Source organism: Marmota monax, unplaced genomic scaffold, assembly GCF_021218885.2.
Source record: "Marmota monax isolate L192 unplaced genomic scaffold, Marmota_monax_Labrador192_F-V1.1 WCK01_AAM20220418_F8-fsc00001, whole genome shotgun sequence".
Classification (NCBI taxonomy): Eukaryota; Metazoa; Chordata; class Mammalia; order Rodentia; family Sciuridae; genus Marmota; species Marmota monax.
This window is the reverse complement of record NW_026693777.1, coordinates 35,783,005-35,797,411: the sequence shown is the minus strand read 5'-3', so window position 1 is coordinate 35,797,411 and position 14,407 is coordinate 35,783,005. Positions and strand designations below refer to the sequence as shown.

General features: G+C 36.3%; 1 protein-coding gene across 6 annotated transcripts in view; it reads right to left on the bottom strand.

The window, feature by feature from the left end:
• Window positions 1-14,407, bottom strand: part of Slc12a6 (solute carrier family 12 member 6) — a 96,997-nt gene that overhangs the window by 33,857 nt on the left and 48,733 nt on the right. The gene's annotated exons all lie outside the window — the stretch shown is intronic.

Sequence of the window (14,407 nt, the reverse complement as noted above, 5' to 3'; positions counted from 1 at the left end):
TAAGTGCCTACTCAATGTACAATACAGTACTGGGCTACTTTACACACTTGTTATGGTTTGGATGTGATATGTCCCCCAAAAGCTCATGTATGAGACAATGTAAGGTTTAGAGGACAAATGATCGGGTTATGACAGCATTAACCCAATCAATGAATTAATTCTCCGATGGGAGTGAGTGAGTGGTAGCTGAGGCTGGTAAAGTTGTCTGGAGAAGGTGGGTCATTAGGGGCATGCCTTTGGGGTATATATTTTGTATCTGGTGAGTGAAGTCAGTCAGTCAGTCAGTCTCTCTCTCTTTCATCATGTGAGCTGCTTCCCTCTGCCACACTCTTCCACCATGATGTTCAGCCTCACCTGGAGTTCCAAGGAATGGAGCCTACTGTCTATGTACTGAGATCTCTGAAACCATGAGCCCCCAAATAAACTTTTCCTCCTCTACAGTTGTTCTGGTTAGGTCTTTTAGTCACAGCAGCAAAAAAGCTAACTGAAATAACACTGTTGCTGTAAATAAGGAAAGAAAAATCTCTCTGACTTATTTGCTTATTTTTGGTACTATGTATTGCATCCAGGGTCTTGCACATGATGGGCAATTACTCTACCAGTGAGCTATACCCCCAGCCCTTTCAAATTTTATTTTGGAACCAAGTCTTGCTAAGTTACTTAGGCTGGCCTCAAACTTGTCATCCTTCTGCCTCAGCCTCCTGTAGCTGGGGATTATAGGCATGTGCCACCATGTATGGAGCTTCTTCCACTTTTTTTTTTTTTAATATTAAAAGAGGCACTCAGTGGAAATTTGATGAACCAGCTGTGAAGAAAAAAAAATACTGAGCGCCCAAGACAGCAAAGTTTGTGTTGATTATCTCCTTAACTTTGTTTTTTATTGTGTAAAAGTTATATAATCTAGCAGGAGAGAATAGAAAAATAAGGAGTCCTAGTGGCCAAAAGTGGGATAAATACTAAAAAAAAAAAATGATCTGAAATGCAGACACAAGAAGTATCCAAAATGATACTTTAAAAAATTAATCACCTTTGCAGAGTTGTTAAGAAAACAACACAGAACTCTGAAAACAGTAGAAGGAAAGAATCAAGTAATTACACTCTCTTTCTTATTCCAACTGTACTTCAGGATAACTAAATTGCTAAAAGAAAACTTCATTTTAGAAGCATTGTAGCTAATTTATGATAGATGGAATGATAAGACTTAGAGAAAAAGAGAATAATTTGCAACCCCTTTGAAAATAATAGATCTAGGGAAGGATCATCAATAGTTGCTAAAATCATTAGGGAAAGGGCTGAGGCAGAACCTTACAATTGGTGGACCAGGGTGGTACAGAGCCCACTGAAAGTAGGACAAGACAATGTCTTACTGTAACACAATGAAAAGCACACTGTACAACCTATGCTATATTATGAAAAGGATGGAAATTGAATCTAATTAAGCCTGCACATCTAACTACCAGTTTTCTCTTACACACAAACACATGCACACATACACACACACCACAAAGGATGAACATGTTAAATTAATGCCACCACAAGGATATAATCATCAAATTCATGACAAATAATATTATTTCTTCAGCAAATGTCATTAACCCCCCCAAAAAAGTGAACTCTCATAGATTTGAGATATAACAATCAATTATTAAGATGTGAACTTTGGGGCTGGGGCTATAGCTCAGCAGCAGAGTGCTTGCCTAGCGTGTGTGAGGTCCTGGGTTCGATTCTCAGCACCACATACAAATAAATAAATAGAATAAAGGTATTGTGAAAACAATTTTTTAAAAAAGATGTGAACCTTGCTAGATCCTGACATAAACAATTCAAATATAGAAAGATACTTTCAAAACAGAGAAATTTGAATACATGCCAGGTATTTTTTAAGGGGGTAAGTAAAACCGTATGATGCCTGGGATTTTCTTTAATATTCTAGGCAGCATACTACAGTGATACATGTACACCCATATTTACAGCACAATTACAGCACAATTCACAACAAATTATGGAAGCAGCCTAGGTGTCTGTCAGTGGATGAATGGATAAACAAAATGTGGTATATATATAGAATGGAGTTTTATTCAGTTATAAATAAAATGAAGTTATGCCATTTGAAGGAAACACATGTTAAGTGAAGGGTCAGGGCTGGGCTTGTGGCTCAGTGGTAGAGCACTTGCCTACCACATGTGAGGCACTGGGTTTGATCCTTAGTACCACATAATATAAATAAAATAAAATAAAGGTATTGTGTCCATTTACAACAAAAAAAATATTTTAAAAAAGTCAAGGGTCTGATGTTTTCTCTCATATGTAGAAGCTAGAGGAAAAAAAGAGGGTGGGGGAATCTCATAAAAATATAAGGAAGGGGCTGGGGATGTGGCTCAAGCGGTAGCGCGCTCGCCTGGCATGCGTGCAGCCCGGGTTCGATCCTCAGCACCACATACAAACAAAGATGTTGTGTCCGCCGAAAACTAAAATAAATAAATAAATAAATATTTAAAAAAAAAAAAAAAAAATATAAGGAAGATGGGAATCAACCTAACAAAAGAGGTGAAAGATTTATATAATGAAAACTACAAAACCCTAAAAAGAGAAGTAGATCAAGATCTTAGAAGATGGAAAAATATACCCTGTTCATGGATAGGCAGAACTAACATCATCAAAATGGCGATATTACCAAAAGTTCTCTATAGGTTTAATGCAATGCCAATCAAAATCCCAACGGCATTTCTTGTAGAAATGGATAAAGCAATCATATGGAAAAATAAAAGACCCAGAATAGCAAAAGCAATTCTAAGCAGGAAGTGCGAATCAGGCGGTATAGCGATACCAGACTTAAAACTATATTACAGAGCAATAGTAACAAAAACAGCATGGTACTGGTACCAAAACAGGAGGGTGGACCAATGGTACAGAATAGAGGACACAGAGACTAATCCACAAAGCTACAACTTATATTTGATAAAGGAGCTAAAAGCATGCAATGGAGGGAGGATAGCATCTTCAACAAATGGTGCTGGGAAAACTGGAAATCCATATGCAAAAAAATGAAACTGAATCCCCTCCTCTCGCCATGCACAAAAGTTAACTCAAAGTGGATCAAGGAGCTAGATATCAAATCAGAGACTCTGCGTCTGATAGAAGAAAAAGTTGGCTACGATCTACATATTGTAGGGTCGGGCTCCTTAATAGGACACCCATAGCACAAAAGTTGATAACAAAAATCAACAAATGGGACTTACTCAAACTAAAAAGTTTTCTCTCAGCAAGAGGTAAATAGGGAGCCTACATCATGGGAACAAATTTTTACTCCTCACACTTCAGATAGAGCCCTAATATCCAGAGTATACAAAGAACTCAAAAAATTAAACAATAAGAAAACAGATAACCCAATCAACAAATGGGCCAAAGACCTGAACAGACACTTCTCAGGGGAGGACATACAATCAATCAACAAGTACATGAAAAAATGCTCACCATCTCTAGCAGTCAGAGAAATGCAAATCAAAACCACCCTAAGATACCATCTCACTCCAGTAAGATTGGCAGCCATTATGAAGTCAAACAACAACAAGCGCTGGCGAGGATGTGGGGAAAAGGGTACACTTGTACATTGCTGGTGGGACTGCAAATTGGTGCAGCCAATTTGGAAAGCAGTATGGAGATTCCTGGGAAAGCTGGGAATGGAACCACCATTTGACCCAGCTATTGCCCTTCTTGGACTTTTCCCTGAAGAACTTAAAAGAGCGTACTACAGGGATACTGCTACATCGATGTTCATAGCAGCACAATTCACAATTGCTAGACTGTGGAACCAACCCAGATGCCCTTCAATAGATGAATGGATAAAAAAAATGTGGCATTTATATACCATGGAGTATTACGCAGCACTAAAAAATGACAAAATCATAGAATTTGCAGGGAAATGGATGGCACTAGAGCAGATTATGCTTAGTGAAGCTAGCCAATCCCTAAAAAACAAATACCAAATGTCTTCTTTGATATAATGAGAGCAACTAAGAACAAAGCAGGGAGGAAGAGCAGGAAGAAAAGATTAACATTAAACAGATACATGAGGTGGGATGGAAAGGGAGAGAAAAGGGAAATTGCATGGTAATGGAGGGAGACCCTCATTGTTATACAAAATTACATATAAGAGGTTGTGAGGGGAATGGGAAAATAAACAAGGAGAGATATGAATTACAGTGGATGGGGTAGAGAGAGAAGATGGGAGGGGAGGGAGGGGGGATGGTAGAGGATAGGAAAGGTAGCAGAATACAACAGTTACTAATAGGGCATTATGTAAAAATGTGGATGTGTAACCGATGTGATTCTGCAATCTGTATTTGGGGTCAAATTGGGAGTTCATAACCAACTTGAATCTAATGTATGAAATATGATATGTCAAGAGCTTTATAATGTTTTGAACAACCAATAAAAAAAATAAAAAAAAATATATAAGGAAGATCAGTAGAATATAAGAAGATCAAGAAGAAGGAGGAGAAGAAAAGGGGAGGTACTGTGGGACCAAAGTAACCAAATTATATTGTTAAATTGTGTACAAATATATAACAATGAATCCCATCATTCTGCATAATTATCATGCATGCACCAATAAAAAATCTGAAGAAAAAAAATATTGTAGGAAAAATATAAGTGGAAATATGAAAAGCTTAGAAATGCTGCTAAAGCTGGGTAATGGGTTTATGGAAGTTCATTAAGGTATTCCACTTTTCTATACCTTTGGTATTTTCCAAAATAAAAAATTATTAAAAAAAGGAAAATGTAATTTCTTTCTTTCTCTAGTGGCTACTAAATGACACAGTTTAAATGATTACCACTTCTGAATGATTCATTTATTCAATTAAATCAAATATTTATTAAATTTCTATAATGTGCTGGGTGCTATTCTGGAGATATAGTAGTGGACAAGGCAATGAGACCCTGCTTTCACTCTGCCTATACTGAAGTCACAGAAGACAGAAAATATACAAGTTTAAAAAGCATTTCAAGAAGTGCTAAATTCAATGAAGAAAATAATGTAACAGGTACTGGGGTACACCATGACTGGGGGGGTTGTGGGGAGGGCAACTTTAATCAAAATCATTAGTGTCTTCTAAAGCACGCTCTCCAGAATCAAAACCAACCAAGCAACCTATCCCAGATTTATAATATCTGCCAATTTCTGTAGGGTAATTACTCACACATAACCAATTTCAAACTACTTATGTGAATACAGTGAAAATTCTTTTGAGAAGAGATGCACACAACTGTCTATTGTGAGTGGATATGAACAGGATGCAGCACAATCTTAGCATAGGATGGTAAGGGAAAGCCTGCATTTCAGGCAGAGAGAAAAGCAATTTCAAAAGATCTTAAAGCAAAAAAAATCTTGGTAAATTCATTAAACAGGAAGGATAATATAACTGAAGTAGAGTAAGGAAAGGAAAGTATAGTTAGAAAGGTATGTTGGAGTCAGATCATGTAGTTAGCCAACAGACAGTTCTTCCAAATTCACTTATTGAATAGTTCCCTCCTTTTCTACCTCCTTCCTTCCACCCGAAACACCTGGACTCAAATGATCCTCCTGAGTCAACCTCCCAAATAGTTGGGACTACATTTGCATGCCACTGTAACACCTGTCCCTCTTTTTCTGATAGATCTATTCTAGAAAATAAACATGAGGGAGGTTGGAGCCAGGAGAGAGTGATATAAGAGTGTGCTATTGTTTTATTTTTTTCATCATTTGGGTTAATACATATGGCTTTTTGTCAAGTAAAAATCTTATAAAGAGGCCGGAAAAATGGGATAAATAATTTAGGATAGCAAAATGATTCAAATATATCAGTATTACCAATAATTATAATAATGTAAACAGACTAAAATTCACTAGTAAAAAATATAAAGATTGATGGATTGGTTTAAATAGCAAAATCCAGACATGGTGTTTATTAGAGACATAATATAAGGACATACAAAACGTTGAAAGTTGAGTTACACCACACAAATACCCAAAAAAAAAAAAAAGCTGGTATAATTTTGTTACTCAGATAAACCTGTGTTCAAGAGAAAAACTTAAAGATTAGAAGATAACTAAATAATAAGGTCTAATTTGCTAAGAAGGTACAACAATTTAAAAACATACATGCATTGTTCAGTTATTAATTTTTCTGCAAAAAATTGCCCCCACATTTATTGGCTTAAGCAATACACACACTTATTATCTCATAATTTGTTCAGGTAGCATTAAAAAAAGATTTTTTTTTGTAGTGCTGGGATGGGACCCAGGGTCTCACACATGCTAGGCAAGTGCTCTGCTACTAAGCTATATCCCCAATCCCATTAAATGTATGTGTGTGTTTTCTGCTGGGGACAGAACCCAGGGCCTTGCACATGCTAGGCAAGAGCTCTACTCTGAGCTAGATCCCTAGCAGTTAGGCAAATTTTTAGAAATCTGGAAACCTTTTTAAACTGTCACATTACTAATACATATGGACTGGGTTCTACTATCTTTTTCTTTTTTTTCCCCAGGAATTTTTTTCCTTTTTATATATGCACAGGAATAATAAGCAATAAAAATCTATGTCCCAATAAGTCTAAAAAGAGATTTTTCAGCACATACAAAATAAAAATTTGAAGTGATGAGAACGTATTGTTTCTTTTTAAAAAAATTATTTATTTATTCTAATTTGTTATACATGATAGCAGAATGCAATTCACTTCATACTATACATATAAAGCACAATTTTTCAAGTCACTGATTGTACACAAAGTATTTTCACACCATTTGTGTCTTCATATACTTAGGGTAATGATGTCTAACTCATTCCACCACCATTCCTACTCCTTTGCCCCCTCCCTTCCCTTTGACCTATCTAAAGTTCCTCCATTCCTCCCATGTTCCCCCCAGCTCATTGCCATTATGAGTCAGCATCCTCATATCAAAGAAAACATTTGGCCTTTGTTTTTGTGGGATTGGCTTGCTTCACTTAGCATTTTATATTCTCCAACTTCATCCATCTATCTGCAAATGCCATGATTTTATTCTCTTTTAATACTGAGTTAATGTTCCACTGTGTATATATACCAAAGTTTCACTATCCATTCATCCACTGAAAGGCATCAAGGTTGATTCCACAATTAGCAATTGTGAATTGTACTACTATAAACACTGAATGTGGCTGTGTCCCTGTGGTATGCTGTTTTTAAGTCCTTTGGGTATAGTCTGAGGAGAGGAATAGCTGGATCAAATGGTGGTTCCATACCCAGTTTTCCAAGGAATCTTCATACTGCTTTCCAGGTTGGCACCAATTTGCAGTCCCACCAGCAATGTGTGAGTGTACCTTTTCCCCCACATCCTCCCCAACACTTATTTTTGTTTGTATTCTTGGTAGATGCCATTCTGACTGGAGTGAGATGATATCTTAGAGTAGTTTTCATTTACATTTCTCTAATTACTAGAATGTTGAACATTTTTTCATATGTTTGTTGACTTATTGTTTATCCTCTTCTGAGAAGTGTCTGTTCAGTTCGTTGGCCCATTTATTGAGTTATTTCTGTTTTTTTTTTTTTTTTTTTATTTCTTACATACATGACAATAGTGTAATGAATTACAATCATAATTATCCATTCACAACACCATTTTTCGTAACTCTGTATTTAAAGTATGTTCACGCCAAATTATGCCATTATACATGAGCTCTCTTATTTTTTTTGCATTACAATTCTTAATACACCTTTATACCACAATTTATCATATCTCTGATTGTATATAAGGTATGTTGACACCAAATTCACATCTTCATATATGTATTTTGTATAATGATGAGGGTCTCCTTCCACCATCCATGCTATTCCCCTTCTCCCTCCCTTTCCCTCCCACCCCTATTCCCTATCTAGAGGTAATCTTCCTCCCTTGCTCTCCCTCCTGCTAAGAGCCAAGTATATGATGCATGGCATTTTTGGTCGAAAGGTGAGCCAGCTAGCCATTGAGATGATATGATTATGTTAAGATTTGCATTCATATGGATATTGGACTCCTGCTGTTCACCTAGGCCGGCTACGGGACTCCTGGAGAGTTCCCATTGGTTGGGGAAGTACAGTAGGAGGGAGTTCCGGGGGAGGAGCTCTCTCTGCGGGTCCGGGAGGAGGCCGCGTGGGTGGAAAAAATCTTCCTGGGTGCGTACCGGACATTGGCGACAGTTTCAAAAAATAATAAAGTTTGTTCCTGCTTGAGTGGCTCGTGATTTTGTGCCCAGCCAGACTGCGGCACCCTCCCAACCCCATTTTGGGAGGGAGAAGACATTTGGCATTTGTTTTTTTGGGATTGGCTAACTTCACATAGTATAATCTTCTCTAATGCCATCAATTTCCCTGCAAATGCCATGATCTTATTCTTTTTCTTTCTCTGTTTTATTTTCATTCTTTCTCTGCCACTCTCTTCCTTTCTGAAATTTTTGGTCTGTTTCCCTCTTATTCCATTCTTTTCTCTAGTTCCTCACTCTATTTCTATCCTTTTAACTATTCTCCTTAATGTTTTACTTAAGGATATATTTCACTTAAAACAAATTATTAAATGAGACTAAACAATAATGTTCTCCCAAACCACATGAAGACTTTTGAGCCCTTCAGTTCCAACTCTCTTCCTAACTTATCCAATATTGCTATCCAATATTTATAGAAGTATTTTAAACCTCACAAATAAGATATTAAAATTATTTTATAGGGTAACAATTATTTGTGTTCAAGGTACACGTCTACCATTTCATTTGTTCAGTGCTCTTTGCTGCATTTCAGACTACTAGGCTTTTGGGATCACTTTCCTTTTTTCCTGAGATACATTCCTTAGAATTACTTTAGGAGGAGGTTTCTCAAGCTTACTACTGAATGTTTGAACTAAATAACTATTTGGTATAAGGACAGTCTTATAGGATGTTTAAGAGCATTCTTGGCCTCTACTCATATGCCAGTTGCATCTCCAAGTAGTGACAATCAAAGATGCCTCCAGGCCAAGTGTGGTGGCACATGCCTGTAATCCTAGCCTCTTGGGAGGCTGAAGCAGGAGGACCCCAAGTTAAAAGCCAGCCTCTGCAACTCAGCAAGACCCTGTCTCAAAATAAAAAATAAAAGGGCTAGGGATATGTCTCAGTGGTTAAGCACCCCTGGATTCAATCCCTGGTACAAATAATCATCATCATCATCATCATCATCATCATCATCATCTCCTGGGGCTGTGGTTGTGGCTCAGTGGTAGAGTGCTTGCCTTGCATGTGTGAGGCACTGGGTTTGAGTCTTAGCACCACATATAAATAAATGGATAAAATAAAGGTCCATCAACAACTAAAAAAAATAAAATAATAAAAAATCTACAAACAAGACAGGCACAGTGGTATTCACCTATAATTGCAACTACTCAGGAGGATCACAAGTTCCAGGCCAGCCTGGTAGTACCTATCTCAAAACAAACAAGTATCTAAACATTTCTAAATATCCTGGGGAGGCAAAATTTCCCCTAATTGAAAATCACTACTTTAGAGCAAGCCTGATTGTTTGGGACATCTGATAAGGCCTTGTACAAAAGTAGGATCTCCGAAAGCCTTGGGCTGCTTCACCCCATTCCCTGAGATTGAGTAGAGAAAAGAGTCCACTTTCCTATTTAGATTAGATCATGACATTTACTGTAGCACAAAAGCATCAATCTTTGGCCAAAGTGGAAGTTTTCTTTTTCTTTTTACTAGATCTTTTTAGTTATATGCACTATTAGGGCTCCTTTTGAAAAAAAATAATAAATGCATGGAACATAATTTACTCTAATTCAGTCCTTTTCCTTCTCCTTCCCCATTTCTCTCCTCCACTCTACTAATCTTTCTGCTATTTTTTTAAATTAATGTCATGTGGATATACACAAAGGCGAGATTCACTGTGGTACATACACACACACACACACAAAAGTTAGCTCTGATTCATTACACTGTTCTTCCCTTTTCATATCTCTCCTCCCATCCCTTCTTAATCCCCTTCCTCCATTCCACTGATCTCTCTTCTATTTTGACGGAATCCCCCATTCACAATTTTTCCCCTAATTTTGTACTAGCTTCGGCATATCAGAGAAAACATTTGACCTTTACTTTTCTGGGTCTGACTTATTTCACTTAGCATGATGGTCTCCAGTTCCATTCATTTACTGGCAAATGCCATAATTTCATTCCTATTTATGGCTGCATAATACTCCATTATCAAGTGTTGATGAGGATGTTGGGGGAAAGCTACACTAATACATTGCTGGTGGGCCTACAAATTAGTACAACTGTTCTAGAAAGCAGTATGGAAATTTCTTAAAAAACATATGGAACCATCATATGTTACAGCTACCCCACTCCTCAGTATATAATTCAAAAGATAAAAAATCAACATACTATAGAGATACAGCCATATCAATGTTTACAGCAGCACAATTCAATACTGCCAAGCTATCGAACCAACATAGGTGCTTATCAACAGATGGCTAAGGAAAATGTGGCATATACCTACAATTATTTTAATTTTGTTCTTATTCCTATTTTGATAATCACAATTTTAGGTCAATAAAAATTCTGTGCACTCTTAGGTTTTCTAGTTTCTGTGATGCTGCTGAGCTTTCTTTCTTTTGTTCCTTTGATAATCTGTCCCTTCTCCTTTGGCTGCTTCATAGTATAGCCTTCTTTAGTCTTGGTCACTACTGTGACACCAGGAAACAAACCAGATGGTGTGGAACTTCCAGGATTTCTGAGTAATACATAATCCCTAACTCTGCATGAACCAAGAACCTAAATCCATATTCTAGGGCTTTTAGGATTATCTAGAATACTAAGAAGATTCCTTTGGAGGATACTAACTGAGACTGGCCTTGGTAATGTTTTAAATTAAACACTGCATCAGATCACTGTTGTGTTTCATTTTACTATCTAAATAATGCTGATATTATCGAAAAACTACTGTTTTATTGCATAATTCAAATGAAAACAAATAGAAGAACCATTGGTTCTACTGAAGATTTCATATGTCTATCTCTTTTTTTCTTTTCTTTTGATGCTTAGGAATCGAACCAGGTCCTTGCACATGCCAAGCATACACTCTATTACTGAGTTTCTACACTCCATCCATTTAATTTTTTTTTGCAAACAGGAAAAAAAGTATACCAAACACTCATTTTAAAACATTATTTTGTGGTACTGTTATTTCTACAATGTTCTTTTTGCCAATGAACACACTATATTTGGGGCCCAAGATAAATCTCCCCTAAGTCTCCTGATCTTGTCAAATGGTCTTTGCTGGCTGGAACCAAGCAGTAAGAACATCTAAGCTTCTTTGGTGTAGGTTTGGATTTGACCTAAGCATCTCCACAAAAGGTTTTCTCGAAAAATGCAAGTTATGTTTTTGATTTTATTGTTTGTTTGGATCAGCTACCAAATAAGAGGAATATATTAGGATTAGTTGTTACACATCTTATATTTTTGTCTCTTTTTTCACCCTTGAAGCTTGCTGAAGAAATCATTTGTTCTAAAGAGTTTTTTGTTTGTTTGTTTGTATGTTTTTTAGTGGTAGTGAGTACTGAACCCAGGGGCACATCCCCAAACATTTTTATTTTTTATAAGGTCCTGGTAAGTTGCCCAGGTTGGTCTTGAACTTGGAATTTTTCCCATTTTAGTCTTCCACAAAGCTGGGATCCCAGGCATATACAACACTGCCAACTGTCCTGGAGAGTTTCTGATGGGCTAGATTTGATGATAGCACTAATGTGATATTGGTTAATGGGTTCTGTTGATTATAGGAAATACCTGTTGTAATTACAACAGAACCTATTAGGTGGGTATAGAGGCTTAAATCACATCATATTCAATATTTTTAAGGAAAAGAAAGGAAAACTACATCATAATGGCATCATAATGGCAATTGTGATTTTCTATCAGGAGGTATATGCCATCTGGTTGTCTTTCCTTTTGAGACATTACTAACAAATGTTATTATAATGTATTAATTTATGAGAGGTAAAAAGGGTGATATTCTATTATTCTTTCCTCACTTATTAGCTGAAAAGCTATCAAATAGATATTCCCTTTAATCTGCTACTTGGTTACCCAGTGGTACAGGTAAAGACAGATCCTTCATTTCCTTTATTGACCAGTCCTCAGAATAATGAATTGGTTCACTACAATACTCTGATGGTGACCAATTCATTTAAAAAATATCATTATGAATTAATAAATGTTAATATTGGGTTTGTTTTGAATAAAAAACTTTTTGTATGGGCTGTGGATATGGCTCAGTGGTAGAGTGCTTGCCTAACATACACAAGGCCCTGGGTTTGATCCCTAGCACTGTGAAAAAAACTAAAAAAAAAAAACTTTTTCTATATCTCCTTTAATCTGTTAATATAACAAATTATATCAATTGATTTTCAAAATTAAGTCAACCATGCACTTTCAGCAGAAACCTCAACTTGGCATTAGGAGCAATTGAAAAACAATACTGCTTGATTCAGAGTGCAAATATTTTGTTTAGGATTATACATGTATTCATAAGTAAGACTGGCTCATACTCTTCTTAACTTTGAGTATCAAGGTTATGAAAGCCTCAAACTGATTCAGACACTGTTTATTTGGTTTTCTTTGCCTTGAGAGAGACTGCGGAAGACTGGAATTCTTTTTCCTTGAATGTTTGGCAAAACTGCCAGGACTCACTGCTTGTTTGTTTCCTAAAGTTTTTTTGAATTGAAAAGTATACACTTACACACACAGGGAAGTTCATAAATTATAAGTATAGAGCTTGATTCATGGTTATAATAGCAGTTTCACCCTCCCATACATCTCCTCAGCCTGATCCTGAGTTTTGCAAGAGACCAGATGAGTCAGTGGGAACAATACCTGCAGTCTTTTGACAGGAAAAGCATTTAGCAGGTCTGGAAGATATAAATCCAATTCAGCAGAAAAGTCTGAAGGACTCTATTATAAATTCAAGTTAGCAGGCAAGGCAAATTTTACCTACTAGACCAACTTATTCTAAAGGAGGTTTTTAGAGAGCTGGGATTTTATACTTACTTACTTACTGTGGTGCTGGGGATCAAACCCAGGGCCTTGCACATGCTAAGCAAGTGATCTACCAATGAGCTACACCCTAAGCCCAGAGATCAGGGAGGTTTTCATTCAAGCAACCAATGCCTTTTCTGAGAAATAATACAATTTTTAAAAAATAGCAAAAAATAATCTTTCATTATTTTGATCAGTTTAGTAATGGTGGAGCTGCATCAACTCCTAACTGTCCATTTCATTTGTAAAAACCTGACCCACCTCTACCTCCTCCTGTCAGGTAATAAATAACTAACTTCTCTGCCTACCAGGTATGTATCATGAACAGAAGCCATTTAATAGTTTAGATGTGCTTTGCACGGTCTGGCAAAAATTCATGAAATTTTAACCATTCTTGATTTAACTGTGAAATTTTTACATAGAGAAAACTAATTTTGATCAGCATAACTATCCATTATAAAAGTATAAAAGGGCCAAGATTTTAGCTCAGTGTAGAGTGCAGGCCTAGCATGTGCAGGGCCCTGAGTCTGGTTCCCAGCACTACAAAACAAAAACAAAAAGAGAATAGTGATATCTCCAATACCCCAAGGCTAGGACTCTAGTGATCAGATTTCCATGTTCATGTCAAAACATTTATTTAATACATATATTCTGGGTGCCTACAGTGTTAAATGCAGTTCTAGCACATACACTCACTCAAAAGAATGAGAGTTAATATTTCATTACCTCTTCTCAATAACTCAAGGTCTCTTAACATAAAAAGAGCAAAAAGGAGTATCTGATTTCTTCAACCAACACTCTGAAATCTCCATAAGCAAACAAGACAAATCAAATCAAGTACTTTCCCTACTTTGGACTTTATGGTAACATATTTTCTACAGCTGCACTGCAAATATTCAACCAGCTAAAAGTTTAGCAATATATGAATCAAAAAACTCACACACAAATATACAAACAACTGTTAATATATTAAAAATACTCAACCTCACTCATAATTAAAGTACAAATATAAACTAGAAATGTCATCTTCACCTATTAGTAAATATAAAAACTTAAGACTGGTAACATCAACTTTTGATAATAGACAGCCAAACATTCCTCCATACATCTTATTGGTGGAAGCTTATGATGACTTATCTTTTTGAAGATGTACTTACCTTTGCTTAAGTAATTGTACTGTTAGAAATTTATCCTAAAAATATACTGGCAATGAGATTACAAGGATATAAGTACAGTATCCTTATTGCAACATAATTTATAACATAACACACCTAGAAATGACCTAAACATTCATGAAGAATGAACTGGCTGAGTAAAATTACAGAAAAGGAGGACAAAAGTATACT